We start from the raw sequence: 9,789 nt of genomic DNA, 5'->3' as shown, positions 1-9,789 counted from the left end.
TTACCTTGACCTATAATTGGGACTTGAACACCTTTAAAAACTTGAAGAACTTGCTGAACATGTGGAGGAATTTCCTCATTCACCCGTCCCTCTTCAATCCTTCTAACGGCCATCCTTCTAGTATTCATCTCCAATAAACACAAGAGAAGATATTAGGAATAGACACTTACAACCTCAACTCTATAGACACGACAAAAGATTTATTAAGAAAGTGAAACTCTATCGTCCTATAGCATCTTGCTCATAGATAAGTCGTGACTCATACCGATGATCAAGACTCTACTAGACGTGGCTTTATGAGACTTTTTTATTCCTAATAAAACTTTCATAACCTATGCTCTGATACCAAGCTTGTCACACCCCGAGAGCACACCCTAGAGGATATGGCACTCACAGAGTGTGACGCGACGTACTTGACCTCTCAAAGGTCTTATACAAGCCCTTTGACATCATTCATTGCATACATGTATAAAAAGTTGTGCGAAATTAAAACTTTTCACACGAAAACATCTTAAAATATCTTTCATATTAAAATAATCGAAAACTCTAAGTCTCAATATATGTGAAGGAATATTGATTGTATTGAAGTGTTAACCTAATAAGGGAATACATGAGAGATAAATATAGGAGATATAGGAAGGAGTACTAATCCTAATAGGACTAGGATTAAGGAGTACTAATCCTAATAGGACTAGGATTAGTACACAGTAAATACTAATATTATTTAATACTATTTATTTAATACTATCTGTTACTATCCCCCCTCAAGCTGAGCTGAGCGGAAGTGAACGGAAGCTTGGAACTGAGGTAATCGTGTTGTCGGCTCGGTAGAGGCTTGGTGAGAATATCAACCGGTTGTTCTTCAGTGGGTACATACTGCACAGTCATGGTGTCGGCCTGAACTTCATCGCGAACAAAGAGACAATCGGTATCAACATGCTTCATTCTGGTGTGTAGGACGGAATTCTTGGCCACACAGATGGTTGATTTGTTGTCACAATAGAGAGCAGGACAAGTGTGAGTGGCGCGGAGTTCGCGAAAAATATATGTGACCCACATGGTCTTAGCAGCAAGAAGAGCAAGGGCGCGGTATTAAGCTTCAGTCGAGGACCGAGAGACCTTGGGTTGTTTTTTGTACACTAGGAAATCAGGTTCGGCCCCAAAAAAACGAGAAACCCGATGTAGATTTTCTGTCATTTTTATCATTCGCCCAATCTGAATCTGAGAAACCCCGAAGCTCCAAGTCCCCGGGTCGAATGAGTAAACCACGACCAAGAGTGCCAAAAATGTACCTGAGAATGCGTTTTAGACAATGGTAATCATGTTCACTTGGTTGATGCATGCGCTGAGCAACTCGGTTGACAGCAAACTGGATGTCAGGACGGGTAATGGACAGATACTGTAGAGCTCCAATGAGGCTGCGAAAGTGGGTGATATCGGCAAAGGGGGTGTCGGCTCCATTCGTAGACGAAGAGACTGCCATCTGTGTTGGTTGACTGGTGCATTTTTCCAATCCAGCTTTCTGCAACAGATCTCGAGCATATTTTGACTGATGAAGAAACAAGCCACTGCCTGTCCGAGAAACCTCCATTCCCAGAAAATAATGTAACGGGCCAAGGTCCTTCATTTTGAAGGTAGTATGCATAGCTCGAGTGACATCCTGAATGAGAGCTGCAGTAGAGCCTGTAATAATGATATTATCTACATAGACAAGAAGAATGACTGTACCGTGTGCTTAATGTCGAGTAAACAGACTCGTGTTGTGTACACAACACGTGAAGCCGAGTCCCTGGAGGAACTTTTTCAGACGTGTGTACCAAGCACGGGGGGCTTGCTTGAGCCCATACAGAGACTTCTGGAGTTTGCAAACATGTTGAGGGAAGCGGGGATCAACATAGCCTGGCGGTTGCGTCATGTAGATAATTTCATCAAGCATGCCATGAAGAAAAGCATTGGAAACATCCAATTGATTGATGAGCCAATTGTTGTGCACGGCGAGTGACAGTACCAGGCGAATGGTTTCCTGTCGAATAACAGGACTGAATGTCTCGGAGTAATCAAGCCCATACTCCTGATTGTAGCCTTTAGCAACTAAACGAGTCTCGTACCTAGAAATACTGCCATCTGCATTGTGTTTAATTTTGTACACCCATTTACAGCCCACTGGTTGCCGCCCATGGGGCTTATGTACAAGGACCCAAGTTTTGTGATCAGTCAAAGCCTTAAACTCGTCATCCATAGCATGACGCCAATAAGCATTTTTTGAGGCAACAGAGTAGGTTGTTGGTTCACTATCAGGAAGGGGTGTATTTGGTAGTATGGTAGCCTGAAAGGTTTTGGGTTTAAAGATACCGGCTCTGCCACGGGTTAACATGGGATGAGTATTAGGGGTGGCACGGGTGGTGGTGATTCAGGGGTGGCCGGGAAGGACCCAAAACAGATCGGGCTGGAGATGTTGTGGGTATGGGGTGGTTTGGGTTGGTTGTGAGTGTGGGTGGTGGTTGTGGGTGTATTGTGGGTGACGGTCGAAGGGGTGATGAGGGTTGGTTGGGTAGTGGGTGGAGGTGTGGGGGAAGGTGGTGAGGGACCCTGTGAGTATGTTGGAAAAGGGGAAGGACGCCAATGAATGATGTATTTGTGGAGGAGGAAATAGACACGTAGGGAAACTCATTTTCGACAAATTTGACATGACGAGATATGTAGACTTTATGAGTTTGTGGGTCAATACAGCGATAACCCTTGGAGGTAGGATGATAGCCCAAAAAAAATACAAGGACGGGATCGGGGTTGTAATTTGTGAGTAATATGACGGCGTAGCCAAGGGTAGGCAAGACACCCAAAGACGCGGAAGTTGGTATAATTGGGAAGTTCTTGGTAAAGGAGTTGATAGGGTGATTTGTTGGAGAGAGTGTAACTGGGCATTCTGTTAATGAGGTAGTTTGCGGTGGCTAGAGCTTCTACCCAAAAGGAGACAGGGAGATGAGATTGATATAGAAGAGTAACCACCGTTTCAATGAGATGGCGATGCTTACGCTCAGCCACCCCATTCTGTTCGGGAGTGTATGGACAGGAGGTTTGATGTATAATTCCCAGGGATAGCAGAAACTGGCCAAAGATGTTATTGACATATTCCTTTCCATTGTCACTTCGAAAAAGTTTAACATGAGAATTGAATTGTGTTTTGACCATTTTTTCAAAAGTGACAAAGGTGGTGTATGCCTGTGATTTGTGTTTTAGTGGGTACAACCAAGTGTATTTTGTAAAATCATCCACAAAACAAATATAATAGCGAAAACCAGCAAATGAAGGAACAGCAGTAGGACCCCCATAGGTCAGAATGAATAAGTTGAAAAGGTGCAGTTGTACGCTTCTCAGATAAAGTAAAAGGTAATTTATGATATTTAACAATTGAACAGGAGTCACAATTGTTTACGTGAATGGAAGAAAAACCTAATTGAGACATTAAAGAATTTATTATTTGAGTAGACGGGTGACCCAGACGACTGTGCCACAACAGACTGTGGCCATCAGCCGAAAGAGCCACCGGAGCCACAGGAACGCTTTCTGAAACTGGGTGGGCAGATGAACTTGTGCCAGGAAGAACGTACAGACCATGCTCACAGGGGCCCTGAAAAATCACCCTCTTGGTAGTATTGTCTAGGATCTGAAAATCATTAGAGGTGAACAAGAGTGAGCAATTATTGTCTTTTGTGAATTGGTGAACTGAAAGGAGATTGGTTTTAATAGAACGGACGTGGGTAAGGTTACGTAGGTGAAAGATAGCGGTGGGGGTTTTAATGGTACCCGTGCCAGTGTGAGAAATATTAAGGGACTCACCGTTGCCAACAGTAATACCATTGGAGCCATGATATGGATTTGGAGCGTTAAGCTTGGATAGATCAGAAGTAACGTGCATGTTGGCCCCAGTATCCAACATCCATTCAGAGGAAGGGCCGGCTTGAGATGCATAATTGGTACGATTATCACTATTTCGGCTCTCCTCATACCGAAACCAGCAACGAACAGCGGTGTGTCCTATTTTCTGACAGATTTGACAAGTTGGACGATCCCGCTCGTAAGTGCCCTGCCCGCCGCTGCCGAAGGAGTGCAGGCTGTTGTTGCTGCCGTGCTGACCGTCGTACGGCGAACGACTGCCCTGCCGACCGCCGCGCCCGCGGCCTCCGTTGTTGCTGCCGTAGCCGTCGCGGCTCCCCTGCCGGCCGCCACCACGCCCCCCGCGATAGTTCTGGCTTGCAGGGAGGGCAGTGGCCGGCTCCATAACAGCGGCTTCTCGGAGAAGAAGTTTGCTCTCCAGATCCACGTTGATTTCTTCACTTTTTAGCCACGAGGAGAGAGTAGCCAGGTCAACGGGCGTTGGACTGATGCGAGCCGCCTGTTTGATGGAGGAGTAAACTGATCGGAGCCCCCGAACGACGCACATGACGAGATCTTTTTCGGGAATGATTTCGTTCACGGTATCGAGGGCTGTGATGATGGTGGAGACCTCGTCTAAATACACCGTCATAGTTTTCGTGCCTTTGGTAATTGTGTGGAGACGATCACGCAATTGAAAAATATTAGAGTGGGAAATTGATGCATAGCGTGTTGCGAGGGCCGTCCACAGGGCTGAAGCAGTTGTGTAGGATCGAACGTGTTTCTGAACCGTGGGAGAGATGACCGCAATCAAACATGATCGTATCTGACAATCCACGGCTTTCCAGGCGGCATGGCCCGGATTGGTTTTTTCTGATTTGTCCGTTGCGGTGATGACTGCCGGCGGCGGTTCTGTGCTTTCATCGACGTATTTGAGAAGGTAGTTTGTCTCAAGGGTTGTAAGAACGATCATTTTCCATGTAGGGTAATTTATGTCTGATAATTTTTCGAGAATCAGGGCATGAAGATGCCTGAGAAGGAGTTTAACGCCAGAAGGAAGTGAATTGAGAGGATCCACCTCGGTTGTCATGGCTTCCGCCGCCCAAGAGAAGAGAGGGAAGATCGGTGCCCTAAAGAGAGAAAAAAACCTAGAGAAAAGAAGATCTAGGTTTTCTGGCTCTTGATACCATTAAGGAATATTGATTGTATTGAAGTGTTAACCTAATAAGGGATTACATGAGAGATATATATAGGAGATATAGGAAGGAGTACTAATCCTAATAGGACTAGGATTAAGGAGTACTAATCCTAATAGGACTAGGATTAGTACACAGTAAATACTAATATTATTTAATACTATTTATTTATTACTATTCTGTTATTAATATGCCATCTTAGATTTTAAGAAATACTTGGGAGACGGCCCATACAATCGAAATATAAAATATCTATTACAATACTTTGAAATAAAGAAGTCTAAAGACGATTATGCTCTCGAGTCAAGTGAAGACAAACTTCAACTATGCTTGAGCGATACCTAAATTCCGAGCTTGCTCCAAGATACCTCTCACTTGCTAATCACACATTTAGAGATAAACAAAAGTATACAATTAGTACAAACACATGTACTAAGTATGGCTTAATGCATAAAATCATAAGAAACAGACATTTATGAAAAACATGCTTTTTTTTATTAAAAATTCATAATATAAGCATAAAAATCACATTTAAACACCAGCCCACACAATTAGAATACATTACAAATTATAGCCACATTATTTGAAAGTTACAGTGACATTACAGTGAGCTTACAGTAACTTCACTGTAAGTTCATCTAAATATAATATATCACAATATAGCATTAAAATACATCAAAAACACATAAGTATAAGATCCTCCTACCCAAGATGATTATAAGGCTTACTTGAGTGAGTTGTGAAGCGACCTTCCATACAATTCCTTCAAAAACACATAAGAGATCCTTTATATTATCTAGGGTAAGATCATTCAACCTTGATGAAATAACATTATATAATATGACATTCTCCTCACAAAGATTATCAAAAGACTTACTTAAGTAATTCAAGAAGAGAAGCCCATACATCCTCTCAAAGATTACCTAAATAATCCTTTAGACTACCTAAATTAATATCATGTCTAGTTTAGCAACCAACCTTTCTCTCTAGAGTCATTCTTAAGACTTCCCTAGGTAAGACATAAAAAGACCATCTTTTATTCCCCCTTCACACCTTAACTAGACAACCCTTAAACTACTCTAGATAAGCGATTATTCATTTACATGCTTTCTAACTTGAGTCATTATCTTTATTAGTCCATTTCATCAACATATCCACATTCAAGTAATTGTCTTGTAGAAGACCTAGGGACTCACTCACTAACATATTCAAAACCTAATCATGCAATGTCTAGATAGCGTCCCATACCACCACATAAACTTTATAGAACTTCTCCAACACTAGTAGGTATCCCATATGATGAGAATAGGCAATAACCGACATAGACCATACTAGTTATGACAATTTGGCAGTCACTCGTCCCTAAAGCATGTATCACTAAATGTATACAGAGACAATTTAGTGTTTCGTCACTAAATAAAAATGTATTAACCACGAAAATATCTTGTTTCCCAAAATACTTCATATTTATGACAAATTTGTTCATCATAAAAATTATTAAAATTTGTGTAAAGATATATTTTTGTCACTAAATAGGTTATTATAGCCGACGAAAATGATGTGTCGCTAACTATTTAGTTTAATTAGTGACGGTGCAATTTATCACTAATATTTTATGTAAATCATAGTTAAGCAAATAATATTTCGTCACTAAAAAATAATTTTTACATACAATTTTTCCGTTGTCCTAAAGGTAAAAATTAGTGACAAATTTATATTTAAATAACTTTGTAGTTGAAACAATCATGTCGTCTCTACAAATAATTCTTTTGCCGACAAAACAAAATTGTCAGTAAAAAATATGACACATAAGTAGGCAATTTTTGGGACAATTATTTGTCACATAATGTCATACTTAAATGACGAGAATGTTATCGTCTTAAATAAATTCATCATAATAATTGAGCTTTTGCAAATAAAATGATGTCACTAATGACATTTAAACTTGTAGCAATACTATTTACAATTTGTATTAAGCTCCGTAAATTTAAAATTTTAAAATTATTAAAAATATAAATTTAGAATAACAAGATACCAAAAGAAGTAAGATGATAATAACTATCATAATTATACTAACATATAACACTTAAGAACTAAAATGTCATTCATGAGATGATATTTCATTACATATTCCTTAAGGAAAACTACTATTAAGTAAAATTTACCAAACATTAACAAAACTAAGGCAACAAAATGGAGGTTGCTTCTCAAAATACTATTACGAGCACTTCTCTAGATATTAGTCTTGATTTCCACTTTCTACGAAACTTGTATGAAATTTAAAAGAAAATCTAAGAATTATTTTGATACTTTGGAGTATGATAATATACAACAACATACCTATTGAGGTCTTGAGAGTGTAAGATACATGCATACCTTACCTCAACCCTTGCGGTATAGAGAAGTTGTCAGTAATAAATCCCTCGCTCAAAAGAAATGTAACGGGCACATGAAAAAATTAAAGAAAAAGAAACAAATAGTATCCCCATTCCTTCTACAGAAGAAAAGACAATCAGTAGGCCACAATTCTTGCATCTTCTACTTCCATAGTTCTGCATTACACTATATCAAACAGTAAATTTTCTACGTCAAATATCATCTTTAAGGAGATAAAAGCTTTAGGAAAAACATTTGACTACAAACATATTATAAATTGTATTAATAGTCACATGAATCAAGTATGTCAATCTGTTCCATCTACATGCGTCCAACTTGTATGTAGTGTTTTTAAATCTGAAACAATTGCAATTGTATCTCGCCTTGTGGATGGTTGATCTCTAAAGAGTGTTTGATCAAATAGTGACAACAAGATTGATGAAAATGAAGCCAGTTTCTATTTTAAGAAAATAGTGAAACCACAAAGAGTGATTAATTGCAAATTCTTAATTACATTGTTAACTTCAAGAATATTTCCTCCCATTCAACTCTCTATACATCTAAAATTTAGCTCTTGCTATATGACAATACATATAATTAGTATATATACTATGATTTTTAAATTTTTTACTATATGTACTCATTTAAGTGGAATTATTAAAGTGCATCTGGCTCATATATTAAAACTATTTTGAAAAGTAAATGCCTTCATCTAACAAGTGACAACTTAGTTTTGCTTGCTAAATTCAAAAACAAAATTTATTTAATCTTCCTATCAAGAATTTTTTTTGTACATTCTCATTCTTGTGTCATTGTAGAGAGAAAGGTTAAATCGCTGCACATGTATATCATTAGCAGCCAGTTTGGTTAAATATATAGTTTATTAAAAGTTCAGTTAAGTTGGTGTTGCAATTCTTTCATTCTCAATCTGCTAATATTCTTCTAGCTACACTCCCAAAATTACGTTAAACATTGTTTAAAAAAGGTTCTATATGTCGCATGTGTAATAATCAACATTTCATGGAATTAAACCACATAATCAGTCTATGATTGGAACTCAAAATTTTCAGGACAAACAATAAATCTAAGGCACATAAAGATTGCAATCCAAACATAAAAAAACAGATTTTTACACTAGTTTTCTAAATTGAAAAAAATATAGGGCAGTGAGTTATACAAAGAAGAAAAAGATTGAGTAGTTTGACACCTAAGCAGAAACAAGAACGAGTAACTACCTAAATTATGATTAGATACTTACTGTATTGACAACATATACATCTGGCGGATGCCTCAATAGCCAATACTGATGATTTGAAATTGTCTTTTGCTCCCGGAACAATGCTTGATATTGAATGGCCTGAGGACTAATGCTTGCTCTGTTGAGCTGCTGTCCACCGGAAAAAGTAGAGAGGGGCAGATAACGAGCAAAGGGTGAGCAACATCTCCTTTCTCCGGTGATACTCGTCTCGCCTTCGCCGGAGCTGCTGCTGCTGACGGAGTTGATGATTCTTGACGGTTGGTTGTTCTCGCTGCGCGCTGCTTGTATCAGCTATTGTTGGTGTTGCTCATCGATCATAGAGGAAGAGAAATCCTACGGAAGCGACAGGCGGCTGTTGGCCTCGCTAGTGGTGGTCGCTGATCAGCAGAGAGGAGGGAGATGGCAAGAGATCCGCTTTTTGGGGAAGAAAGAAATAAGACAATTTTTAGGAGTTTTGGTCTTTTAGGTTAGAATATGAAAGAAATGGATTAGAAGATCCGAACCATTTGATCCATTTTGGATGACCGACTGAGATTGAATATTGAATTTTGATCAAAAGGAATAAACGGACGAGATTGAATGATTAATTTGAAATCTTGAAAATTGAGATACGTGAAAGGCTAAAATTGCAAATAATTGAAATGAAAATTTGAAGCGGAATGACTAGAATTGAAATGAATTGGAAAATAATAGACTAAAAATTAAATATTTTGGAGAAATATTTAGGAAATGCTAATCAATTATAAAATACTACACATATTATAATATTTCCTTACAAATTAAACACATTTAACTTTTTAAACAATAGAGTAAAATAATTATTTCAAGTTTAACTAAGGATAAATATAATAATTTTTGTAAATTATGAATACTAAAATATATCATTTTTTAGAAAAAATCAATTAAAATTTTAAATCAAAAATATGTTTTGAAAATACGTATTTAATCGACTAGCATTTCTGAAAAGTCGGTTAAAATTGGATGTCAATAGCTCGACATTTTGTCGCGCACCGTTTTTCGCAAAACAAATGTTGGTGCATGACCTAACAACTCTCTTGGGTTTGATGAAGAATTCTCACATAACGA

General features: G+C 38.4%; 1 long non-coding RNA gene across 1 annotated transcript; it reads right to left on the bottom strand.

The window, feature by feature from the left end:
• Positions 1–7,149: 7,149 nt before the first annotated feature.
• On the bottom strand, positions 7,150–9,197 carry LOC101252416 (uncharacterized). Its single transcript, XR_183001.5, has 2 exons — positions 8,704–9,197; positions 7,150–7,631 (listed from the first exon to the last, which is right to left on the bottom strand). It is a non-coding gene; the product is annotated as an uncharacterized lncRNA (long non-coding RNA).
• Positions 9,198–9,789: the final 592 nt, after the last annotated feature.

This window comes from Solanum lycopersicum, chromosome 8 (genome assembly GCF_036512215.1).
Source record: "Solanum lycopersicum chromosome 8, SLM_r2.1".
Lineage (NCBI taxonomy): Eukaryota > Viridiplantae > Streptophyta > Magnoliopsida > Solanales > Solanaceae > Solanum > Solanum lycopersicum.
This window is presented reverse-complemented; position numbering and strand designations above follow the sequence as displayed.